The sequence below is a fragment of the Beta vulgaris genome, chromosome 5 (assembly GCF_026745355.1).
Source record: "Beta vulgaris subsp. vulgaris cultivar EL10 chromosome 5, EL10.2, whole genome shotgun sequence".
In the NCBI taxonomy this organism is placed as follows: domain Eukaryota; kingdom Viridiplantae; phylum Streptophyta; class Magnoliopsida; order Caryophyllales; family Amaranthaceae; genus Beta; species Beta vulgaris.
In genome coordinates, this window is record NC_079206.1 from 29,580,459 (window position 1) to 29,593,788 (window position 13,330).

Here is a 13,330-nt window from a genome sequence, read left to right on the forward strand (position 1 = left end):
GCTGAAGCGGCCAGGTACGGTCTTCTCATTGCATGTAGATCAGGCTACTAAAATGTGTGGCTAGAGTGTGATGCCTTTGTTGTGGTTCGCCAATTATCTTAATTTAGAATGATATTACACAAATGCTTAAGTCCTTTAATAGCTTTCGTTTTTCACATATTGAAAGGGTCGGAAATATTGTAGCCCACTTAGCGGTAAGGTGCGATACTCATGGAACTTCTGAACTTGTTTGTATGATTCTAATTCCCTTAAGTATCATAACTTTGGTGGAATATGATTTGCAATAAAATTCTCGGTCGGACGTTTCCTTTAAAAAAAACTAGTCTCATACCGAACGATGGATGAGGCTTGGGATATATTTAAACAATTACAACGTCAATGTCCTCACCATGGTGTCCCAGATAGGTTGCTTGTGCAAATTTTTAATAATGGTCTGAATGAATATGTTACAGTAGCTATAGATGTAATTATAGGGGATTTTAATGCAAGGGTCTATTATTCCTGGAGTAACGGAGGGGAAGGTCAAGCAAGAATTACTAGCAGGATAAACAAAGCCTTGGTGAATTCTGATTGGCTTGACAAATATACTGATGTTGTTGTGAACAATAAAATTGATGGTGTGTCAGATCATAGCCCATTGGTGTTTAATATGAACACTCATAGTATTCAAGGAGGAAGGCCTTGTGTGAACATGAAAACTTTGAAGCTGTTGTCCAGGATGCTTGGAATAGTGTAAATGATGAATTTAAAATGAAGAGCATATGGCTTAAGCTGAAAAAAGTTAAACATGCTCTGAAACAACTGCATAAGCCTCAGTCTCAGGCTTATTGCAAAATTGAGGAGCTAAGGAGGAAGTTAGCTAATGTGCAAGCAATGCCTGACATCAATACTAACTCCACCTTACAACAAGAAGAGAAGGAATATGGAGAGAAGCAAGCTTAGATACTGGTCCCAGGTTGAAGAAAGTATCCTAAGGTAGAAGTCAAGAATATCTTGGTTAACTTAGGGTGATTCTAATTCTAAGTTTTTCTTTGCTGCTATGAAAGCAAGGAAATCTAAGAACAAGATTACTCAAATCCATAATGCTTAGGGTGATACCTTTACAAAGCTAGAAGAAATTCAAGAGGAAGTTGTAGGCTTCTTTAAAGGTTTACTGGGTACGAGTGGCAGTGAAATGCCTGGTATTGATATTCAAACTATGAGAGGAGGCAAGCAGCTGAGTAGAGAAGCTTGTGATGCTCTTATTACAAGTGTTACAAGAGAAGAGATAAATGCAGCTTTATTCAGTATTGATGATGGTAAAGCACCTAGGATTGATGGTTTTAACTCAGTGTTCTTTAAGAAGTGTTGGAGCTTCATTAAAGAAGATATGTATTTGGCAGTGCATGAGTTTTTCCAAAAAGCATTTCTGTATTGGCCAGTGAATACTACAGTTGTAACATTAATTCCTAAGAAGGCTAATATTACTCATGCCAAGGATTACAGACCAATAGCCTGCTGCACAGTTGTGTATAAAATTATCTCTAAGATTTTAACACAAAGATTGGGCAAGGTGATTAATGAAGTGGTGAACTCAGCTTAGTTTGATTTTATTCCAGGCAGACATATTGCAGACAACATACTTCTTGCTACTCAGTTGATCAAAGGTTACAATAGGAAGCATATGTCTCCTAGATGTTTAATCAAGGTAAACATTAAAAAGGCATATGACTCTGTAGAATGGTGCTTCGTAGAGAAAATGCTTTATGAACTAGGATTCCCTGAACAATACATTCAGTGGACTATGACTTGTGTGAGAAGTGTAAGTTATTTTATTATGTTAAATGGCATCCCTACTGTTCCTTTTCAAGCTAAGAGGGGGTGAGATAGGGGGATCCACTCTCTCCTTTTCTATTTGCCCTTAGCATGGAATATTTGAGTAGATGTCTTGAAGAGCTTCATTTGAACCCTGATTTTAATTTTTGTTATTTCCCTAGGAACACTGCAAGAGGGGGGTGAATTGTAAGTGTAGAAATAAACTTAACTTTTTGCGGAAATTTAAACTTAAACGAATAAACAAGCTAGAGGAACACAAGGGATTTTTAGAGGAAAAACTTCTTGGGCCCAACAAGAAGAAACAACCTCGACCACTAGGGATTTTAAACTCAACTCTTTCACTAATTAGGCCAAACAACTTTGTTACAACCTAATTCTAACTCGAGCCACACCTTGAGTTCCTAAACTCAAGTTCCTGAGCCATTTTCCCTTAACAGTAGTTCCTCTCAACTTCACTCGAAGTTTTCTCACTCTATAGCTTACTCAAAGTTCTCTCTTACAGAACTTCACTCAAAGTTCCCTTACCCCAAAAACCAAAATACAATTGATCGAAATAAGCTTAGTGGAATTAGAGTAAGAAAGCAAAGAACAAATGGCTATTATGAGAGAATGAAGGCACTGACACTTAATTAGTTAAACTCACTTAATTACTTAGTCAGACACACTTTGGAACTTATTTAGACTTCAATATTTATAGTGACTAACACATAGAACGTGGGAGTTAAAATCGAGTTCATGTTAATCCATTAACCCATGATGTTCCTTCCCTAAGGAACACGTTCTTATCATGTCCCATGATCCCATGATCTCATTTTGAACGTGGATATTTTTAGCCACAACTCCTAAAGATTAGGAGTTTCTTGAGTTTATCCGAAAATCAGTTTAATATAAAACAGTTTTATTATTAAAATGAATTTTAATCTTTAAGAAAATATTATCTTTTAAATAAAACTCTTCATAAAACCGGATAATATTTTCTTATCTTTTCGAAAAACAAATCTTTTCTTAAAAAGATTTTCTATTTAAAACTGATTTTCATTAGTAAAACTATTTCCTTAATTTAGGCATGACTTACTCAATTACATTTGTACCGTTATATTACTGCACGCCTAAGTCTAGTTCCTTTATATAATCAAGTTCCTTTAACAATTCGTTTAGTGCCACTTAGTTTGTTCCTTAACAGGAACAAACTCTCATTCTCAAATAAACTGCCAATGTTCCTTACCATCCTTACTTTGTTCCTTTACAATGGAACTAGAAAATAAAACGCCTTTCTTATTCTTCTTGATCCAATGCTTGCTCCAGTATCAACTCATAGAAACTTCTTTACTTAGCCTTTGAAATCCTCTCTTGACTTCTTCTTGACTTCGTATTCTCCAGTTCCTTTCATTGATACCTTAAAATCATACACTTAAATAACTCATTAGTTCACTACTTAGTTTGCATCTTTGTTTCTTTGTCATCATCAAAACTAGGGTTCAACAATTTCCCCCTTTTTGATGATGACAACAAAGGTACAAACTAAGGAAATAACAAATAATATAAGTGAATGAAAGATAAAAACATAAAGAAGAAAATGAAAAAAAAACAAATTAAGTAATACTAATGTTTGAATTTTGATTTTTCATTTACCTTAACCTATTTTTGATTTTTCATTTACCTTACCTAATTTTTAATTTTTCATTTTTCATTTTTATTACAGTTTGTTCCTTAAACTTTTCCCCCTTTGTCATCCTCAAAAAGAATAGACTCTGCGTGTATTGATGAATTGGTTTAACACCTTAAGACCATAAGCAAGCACCAAGTTGTTAAAATTCAAAGAGTAAACTTGCTCAAACATCAATCACATAATACTAGCCATTCCAAGGAAGAAATTATGCATAAATATTCACAAAACACAACATATAGCAAAAGTCATTGTTATATAGCACTTGTTCCAAACAAAAAAAAAAGAAAGAAAAAGAAAGAATAAACAAAAGTCTGTTCCTGAAAAGGAAACAGGAACTAAAGAACTAAGAAAGGGAAAATTCCTCTACAATTCTTCTTCAACCACATCCTCCAGTTTTTCATTACTCCCCATGATTGATACCAACTGTTCCTTCAACTCCTCCAAGCTAGGGCCATAGTATCCATCTTCTTTTGTTGCGCAATCACGTATCACTTAGAATCTTCATAAGACTAGCATTTGTCAGTTTTAGCATCCAAAGTCCAGTGAAGATGATTATAAATTTTATCATGTTGTGCGAAGACAACATCTTAACCCAGCTACATCATCGGAGACTTGTTCCTTACCCTTGGAACCAGAGGCAGAGTAGGGTTTGTGGAGGAACGGAGGGTTGATGAAGGCTCATCAGTTCCGGAGTAAACAGAAGGGTTGTAAAATGGGAGGAAGAAATGGTGTGTGGTGGAAGAGTTGTGGAGGTGGAAGCAAAAGGTTTGGTCCTTTATTTCATCCTTAATCTGCTCAAAACTGGAAGGAACAGAAAGGATGAGGGAGAAATGGAGGGTAGTTTTGTGAAAGGAACAGAGATTTGGTAGGTGTGAGTGGGTTCCTTGAGAGTGGGTGTCCTGCCTCCGCATCAGAAAGGACTAAAGGGAGTCCTTGTTGGAAGGAACAGAGACAAATGAGCAATTTTCAACGATGCTCTTCCTCACTCTCTAGAGACAGAGGTGGCTTTTTGGCTATGTGTTTGCGCCTCTTTGGTTTGGTTCCTCCGGCTTAGGAATGGTTCCTCCAAATAACATCATCATCTTGTTCCTCAATTCAACCTTGAGCATTTTCTTTGCTGAGGAACTGGAGTGTTCTCCCTTGAATGAGTACTCCTTCTTGGACAGAAAGATCCAAGTCCATTTAGAGTTTCTCATTCAAGATTTCCCTTTTGACTCCTAAGTAGGCCAACCAGTAGTCTCACTTCAAAGTGATGAAGGAGAGATGTATCAAGGCTCCATAACCAATACACATTGATTTCAATACAGTGGTAAGATGTTGGATAAAGAGAGAAGGGAAGTTGATTTGAATGTGGTGGTCTAAACAAAACATGTAGTATATCACTAAAAGACCCACTTCATTCCTCGTTTCAGCGCGAGGAATGAGTGCTCTCCACACTAAGTTAACAAGATTTTGTGAAGTGGAGAGAGTAGGTTATGATTTATTTGTTTGACCAGCAGTTCCTCCAAAAATTCACAATTTTGTCCTGAGGAAAATTCGGAAAAGAAACAGTTCCTTTCCGTTTAAAATACAAATCGTTCCTTTGCAAGGAACTTCCCAAACTTTCCCAATGTGGCTTGATTAAACTTAATTTTCTTTCCCTAACTCAGTTGTGCAAAGACCATCAGTATTGTAAAATTGCACAAAATTCATCCATGCTAAAGGAACAAGTGCATTGTTAAAGCGAATTCAAACAAGAATTCCATCCTGTTCCTTTAGAATGTGTTAATTCATGAAATCTACTTTATTTGCCCATTCTAATCTACACAAAAACCCAAACATACCTAGATTAGCTTCTTTCAACCCGTTTCTTGGAAGAGAAGAAACAGTTCCTTTGGAAGGAACGGCGTGACATTCTTCTTCCCCCTGAGTTTGTTCCGGGGTTTCTTCTTCATCATCTTCCCCAATTAATTTTCTTCTCGCATACTCCTTCTTGGAGATTCTAATTGTTGTTCCTTATGGGGTTTTCTTGAATTTGGTCGATTTCAAGGGTTTTGGTAGGAGAAGGAATTTTCCTTTTGAGAGTTGGTAGTTTTTGATGTTGGAAAAGGAGATTTCGTGAGGTTTTTGCCATTGTGTGAAGTAGATTGGTTTTTATGGGTTGAAGAGGTGTGAGAGTTTTCGGCATGGTGAAGATGAAAGGTTGGAGGAACACGGTTTCTTGTATGAGATTAAGAGGGAATTTGCATGTAAAGTGTTTTGACACGCGGGAAAAATAAAACAAATAAAAATAAAAGGAAAAAAAAACGAAAAGAAGATAAATGAGAATCAAGATTTAATTAAATCTGATTCCTATATTTTTGGGATTTTTCGGATTTTTCGGATTTTTATGAGTTTTAATTTTTGAAAGAAAATAAATGCTAAGGAACTTGTGCTATAGGAACAACTAATGCTACATATCAATGTTCTTCACATCATGCATGTTTCTTAACTTAGGAACAGTAAGGGGAGTATTATGTGACATTTGTGAGTTGTTTAATTCTTTGAATTCAGTTTATGTTTTGTAACATTCCAATTTGCAATGGTCTGAGGCAATTAAACACAATTATTTTTAGCACACAAAGTCACTCAAATTGATTCAAACAGGGGGGGAATGACATAGGAACAATCACTTAATTTTTATTAACCCTAACTCAAGCCTTAATTTTTCATATCTATATCTTTGCAAAGGCTTAGTTAGTATATATCAGCAATCTGATTCTCAGTTTGACAAAACTCAAGTTTAATCAAACCTTTTTCAACATTTTCTCTTAAAAAGTGATGTCGATATGTATATGTTTAACTCTGAATGATGCACTGGATCTTTAGAAATACTATAGCACTTGTATTCAACAATAAATAGGAACACAATCAAAGTTTATTCCATAGTCACTAAGTTGTTGTTTTATCCAAAGCATTTGAGAGCAACATGCAGCAGCTGCTACATATTCTGCTTCAGCAGTGGATAAAGCAACTGTGTTTTGTTTCTTGGTACTCCAAGAAACTAAACTATGACTAAGGAATTGTGCCATACCTGAGGTGCTTTTCCTATTTACAAGATCTCCAGCATAATCTGCATCTGCATATCCTTTTAGCTCAATGTATCACTTCTTGGATAGTAGAGTCCAAGATCATCTGTTCCTTTAAGATATCTAAGAATTCTCTTCACAGCAGTAAGGTGAGACTCCTTTGGATTTGCTTGAAATCTAGCACACAAACCAACACTGAAAGCTATGTCTGGACGACTAGCAGTTAGATACAAAAGTGAACCAATCATTCCTCTAATTTTGTTTGATCAACACTTGTTCCTATGGAGTCTTCATCTAATCTAGTTGAAGTTCCCATAGGAGTGTGATTTATCTTTGATTTTCGAGGCCATATTTCTTTAATAGTTCCTTTATGTATTTTTGTTGGTGAACAATTATTCCTTTTCAGTTTGTTTGATTTGTAGTCCAAGAAAGAAATTTAACTCACCCATCATACTCATTTCAAATTCATATCTCATGAGACTTGAGAATTCTTTGCACAATGTTTCATTAGTAGCTCCGAATATGATGTCATCAACATATATTTGAACAAGAAAATGTCAGTTCCTTTAGATTTTAGGAACAAGGTTTTATCAACCTTTCCTCTTTTAAAATTGTTTTCTAAAAGGAACTTTGATAATCTCTCATACCATGATCTAGGTGCTTGTTTTAACCCATAAAGAGCTTTATCAAGCTTGTAGACATGATTTGGGAGATTATTATTTTCAAAGCCTGGGGGTTGTTCAACATATACATCTTCTTTAGATAGCCATTTAAAATGCACACTTAACATCCATTTGATATAGTTTAAATCCCATGTAAGCAGCAAATGCAATTAAAATTCTAATGGCTTCTAATCTAGCTACAGGAGCAAAGGTTTCTTCATAATCTATTCCTTCTTGTTGATTATAACCTTTTACTACAAGTCTAGCTTTGTTCTTACAATGGTTCCATATTCATCTAGTTTGTTTCTAAACACCCATTTTAAGCCAATTACTTTTTGTTGTTTAGATGAGGGAACTAGATGCCATACCTTGTTTCTTTCAAACTCATTTAATTCAGCTTGCATGCAGTAATCCAATCAGAGTCAGTTAAGGCTTCTTCATGATTTCTTGGTTCCATCATTGATAGGAACGCATGAAATGCACAAAAGTTCCTTAACTGAGATCTAGTTTGCGTACCTTTGGATATGTCGCTGATTATGAGTTCCATTGGATGTGACTTTTGTTGTCTCCAAGGTTTTGGTTGAAACTCTCTTATAGGAACATGTTGTTCCTCATGAGTTCCTTGAGTAGATGAGGAACTCTGATCAGTTGTTCCTCTGTTAGCCTCGGTGGACTCAGTTCCTTCATTTGAGGAACAGGAACATCTTCTCCTCTTGAGGAACAGGAACTCATTGATTATTTTTCAATTCCTCGTTCCTTTCCTCTTTCACTTCTTCTTCTTCTTGTGAATCTGCATTCTCACTTGGTTGTACAACCCAATCTCATAGTCATCAACCTGTATGCTTGGATTGTATTTGTCAGATTCATCAAAGATTACTGAATACTTTCTTCAACACACATAGTTCTCTTGTTATATACTCTATAAGCTTTACTATGTGATGAGTATCCTAAAAATTTGCTTCATCACTCCTTGCATCAAATTTTCCAAGATTATCTTTTCCATTATTATGCACATAACATTTGCACCAAATGTTCTAAAATAGGTGATATTTGGTTTCTTTCCAAAATAAAGTTCATAAGGAGTTTTATTAATGATAGGTCTCATCATGGCACGATTAATTATGTGACAAGCAGTATTAACAGCTTCAGCCCAAAAGTTCCTTGGAAGTTCACTAGCAATTAACATGGTTCTAGACATTTCCTCCAAAGTTCTTTTTTTCCTTTCTACAACACCATTTTGTTGTGGTGTTCTAGGGCAGAAAATTATGATCTAGGCCATTATCTCTGCTTAAGTCATCAAATTTATAATTTCGAATTCTTGCCATGATCTGATCTAATGTGCATTATTTTATGACCACTTAAGTTTTGAACTCTTTTAGCAAAGACAAGGAACTCATCATAAGTTTCATCTTTACTAGTGAGAAAAATAACCCAAGTATACCTAGAGTAGTCATCTACAATACAAGTACATACCTCTTTCCACTTCTGCTTTGAATTCTCAGGTCCACATAAGTCCATATGAATTAATTCTAATGGTTTAGTGGTACTTACAATCGTTTTAGATTTGAAAGAGGATCTTACTTGCTTACCTCGTGCACATGCATCACAAACTTGATCAATATGAAATTTTATGGATGGTAATCCTAAAACAAGATCTTTTGATCTAAGTTTCTCAAGTAATGAAAAGCTAGCATGTCCTAGACGCTTGTGCCAAAGAAGTGAATCATCTTCAATAACACTAAGACAAGTTAAATTGATTTGAGGAACAAGGTCAGATCCACAATGTATGTGTTCCCTTTCCTTGTTCCTTCCAATATAACCTTCTTAGTTTTAATGTTGATGATCAAGCATTTTTCCTTATCAAATTTTACAGTATTTCCTTGTCACAGAATTGAGAAATCTTAATAGATTATGTTTTAGACCTTCAACAAAAATACATTTTCAATGGAGTGTAGTGGTGACTTACCAACCTTACCCATGGCAACTATGTTACCTTTCTTATTTCACCAAATGTTACACTTCCACCTTCATAGGTTGTGAGTGAGAGAAACTTAGTTTTGTCTCCTGTCATGTGCTTGGAACAACCACTATCGAGATACCATGTGTTGTTCCCCCTCACTCCAACCTGCAAAAATCAACTAGTTGTTAGTTGTAGGAACCCCATCTTTCGTGGGTTCCTGTTCTTGACTAGGATTTGTTTTGACAACCCATTTTTTCTTACTTATTTCACATTTTTCCAATCATCTCAGATTTTAGTTGACATTGATTTATGTAATGACCTACCTTCCACAATACATACAAAATTATCACTAGGTAGATCAACATATTTCTTTGTCTTGTTCCTTTTCTTGTAGTTTTCAAAACCAAGACCTTCTTCCTCTTGGTATGTGGTTTCTCAATCCACTTAGGAACCATGATTTTGCCTCTGTTCCTTGCGACAACCAGTTCCTTTTTAAGATTACAGATCTGTTCCTTTAAAATATTTTTCTCTTTATTCAAATTTTCAATCTCAGATCTGTATCCTTTCAAAGGGTTGATCTTATATCAAAGGAACTCAGAACAGGGACAAACTCCTTCAAGTGTGAAATCTCTAAATTAATTAGATAATTTTCATTTTTCAAACTTTCATAACATTCTTTGATTTTTAAGTTTTTATCAAATAAATCAAAGAATCTTGTTTCAACATCTGTTCTCATTTTCTTAAGCCATTCTATGTGTTCCTTGCAGACCTTTAGGCTTGTTCGTTTGTTTACGTTTTTCACGTTCATCTCTACATTCAAGAATTGCATCATAAAGAAGATCATATATTTCAGCCTAGTTTTACAATCTAAGTCTGACTCAAGACCATGTTGACTTACCTCAACTTTTTCTTCATCTTCTTTTTCGTCAGTGTTTGCCATGAGACAAAGGTTTGCTGTTTCTTCAGTTGGTGTTCCTCTTCTTCTTCCGTCTCTGAATCTCCCCAAGCAGCTATCATAGCTTTGCGCACATTTGCCTTAGAGAAAGGTGCTTTGATTCTTTGTTCCTTTCAGCAAAGCGTTCCTTGTTCCTTTCTTTGGTTTTGTCATTTTCCCAAAGAGGACATTCCTTGATGAAGTGATCTGTACTACCACATTTATGACAAGCAGCTTTGTTAGAAAATTTCTTAGTTTTACCTTTGAAGTTTCCATTCTTCATGTTCCTATACATCTTTCGAAATTTTCGAACCATGAGGGCTGCTTCTTTCTTCTGAATCCGAATCATCTTCATCATCTGCTTTGAGAGCAATTGATTTTGATTTGGAGCTTTCACCATATTCAGTATCAAGGTGAAGCTCATGAGTCATAAGTGACCCTGCCAGCTGTTCTAAGTTGAACTTAGTGAAGTCTTTTGTTTCTTGAAGAGCAGTGACTTTAGCCATCCATCTGTCCTTAGGAAGACTCCTAAGAACCTTTCGAACCTGTTCCTCAGATGAAATAAACTTTCCAAGAGAAGCCAACTCATTAATAATGTTAGTAAAACGAGTAAACATGTCTCCGATGCTTTCCTTAGATTTCATGCAGAACAGTTCATATTGATTCATAAGTAAATCAATTTTCGATCTTTTAACTTCATTAGTTCCTTCATGGGTTACTTCTAGTAAATCCCATATTTGCTTTGCGGATTTGCATCCCATGATCCTATTATGTTCATGGGGTCCAAGTCCACAATGCAATAGTTTATTAGCCATGGCATTTACTTCCATCTTTTAAAATCAGATTTGTCATAATCAGAGAGGGGTTTTAGAGTTACCTCATTTTTGTCATTTGTAGTTGTGACTTCGAAATCACCAACTTCAATGACTCTCCATACCTGATAGTTTTCAGCTTTGATGAATATCTCCATGTGGTTCTTCCAGTAGTTGTAGTACTTCCCATTGAACATAGGAGGTCTTTGAGTAGAGTAACCTTCTCAAGTTTCTGGTGTATTCATTGTTCCTTGGATCTTTTTCTCAATAGGGTTTCCTATCTGTCGTGAGTTCTAGCTCTGATACCAATTGTTGTTTCCCTAGGAACACTATAAGAGGGGGGTGAATTGTAGGTGTAGAAGTAAACGTAACTTTTTGCGGAAAGTTAAACTTAAACGAATAAACAAGCTAGAGGAACACAAGGGATTTTTACGAGGAAAAACTTCTTGGGCCCAACAACAAGAAACAACCTCAACCACTAGGGATTTTAAACTCAACTCTTTCAATAATTAGGCCAAACAACTTTGTTACAACCTAATTCTATTCTCGAGCCACACCTTGAGTTCTGAAACTCAAGTTCCTGAGCCACTGTTCCCTTAACAGTAGTTCCTCTCAACTTCACTCGAAGTTTTCTCACTCTTACAGAACTTCACTCAAAGTCCCTTATCCCAAAAACCATAATACAATATATCGAAATAAGCTTAGTGGAATTAGAGTAAGAAAGCAAAGAACAAATGGCTATTATGAGAGAATGAAGGCACTGACACTTAATTAGTTAAACTCACTTAAGTACTTAGTCAGACACACTTTGGAACTTATTTAGACTTCAATATTTATAGTGACTAACACATAGAACGTGGGAGCTAAAATTGAGTTCATGTTAAATCCATTAAACCATGATGTTCCTTCCCCTAAGGAACACGTTCCTTATCATGTCCCATGATCCCATGATCTCATTTTGAACGTGGATATGTTTTAGCCACAACTCCTAAAGATTAGGAGTTTCTTGAGCTTTATCCGAAAATCAGTTTAAATATCAAAACAGTTTTATTATTAAAAATGAATTTTAATGTTTAAGAAAATATTATCTTTTAAATAAACTCTTCATAAAAATCGGATAAATATTTTTCTTATCTTTTTCGAAAAACAAAATCTTTTCTTTAAAAAGATTTTCTATTAAAACTGATTTTCACTTAGGTAAAACTGATTTCCTATTATTTAGGCATGACTTACTCAATTACATAATTGTACCGTTATATTACTGCACGCCTAAGTCTACTTCCTTCTATAAATCAAGTTCCTTTAACAGATTCGTTTAGTGCCACTTAGTTTGTTCCTTTAACAAGGAACAAACTCTCATTCTCAAATAAGACTGCCAATGTTCCTTACCATCCTTACTTGTTCCTTTACAATGGGACTAGAAAATAAAACGCCTTGCTTTTATTCTTCTTGATCCAATGCTTGCTCCAGTATCAACTTCTAGAAACTTCTTTACTTAGCCTTTGAAATCCTCTCTTGACTTCTTCCTTGACTTCGTATTCTCCTAGTTCCTTTCATTGATACCTTAAAAATCATACACTTAAATAACTCATTAGTTCACTACTTAGTTTGCATCTTTGTTTCTTTGTCATCATCAAAACTAGGGTTCCACAATTTTCACCCCAAGTGTGAAAAGATAAAGCTCACTCACATGATGTTTGCAGATGATCTGCTATTACTTGCAAGAGCAGATCACAGCTCAATATCCAAGATTATGGCTGCATTTAATACGTTTTCTACAGCTTCAGGACTAGAAGCAAGTGTAGAAAAAAGTTGTATTTACATGGTTGGGGTGCCAGAAGAAGAAAAGATAACTTTAGCTGAGCTCATTCATATGCCGATTGAGCAGCCCCCCTTCAAGTATCTTGGGGTCCTATTAGCCTCAAAAAAGCTCAACTTCACTCAGTGTAAACCATTAGTGGAGAATATTACTGAATGAGCCCAAGGGTGGATGGCTAGCCTTCTTTCATATGCTAGGAGATTGCAACTAATTAGATCTATTCTAAGTAGTATGCATAATTACTGGCGCCATATCTTTCCCCTCTAAAAGAAGATCATTAAGGCTGTTGAAGGAGTTTGTAGGAAGTTTCTATGGACTGGAGCAGTTGGTCCTTCTAAAAAAGCTCCAGTAGCTTGGGAGAATTTGTTTAAAAGCAAAAGTGACAGAGGTTGGAATTTGATTGATATGAAGATCTGGAATCAAGCAGCCCTTATGATGCTTCGTTGGGCTATCTCTTTTAAAAGGGAGAAATTATGGGTGCAATGGATTCATATTTATTACATAAAAAGGCAAACACAAGACACAGTTGTTGTAAGTAACAACTCTTCTTGGATTCTTAAGAAAGTGATGGCAGCCAGAGACCAAGTTCATGCTTATGGAGGGTGTCAATCA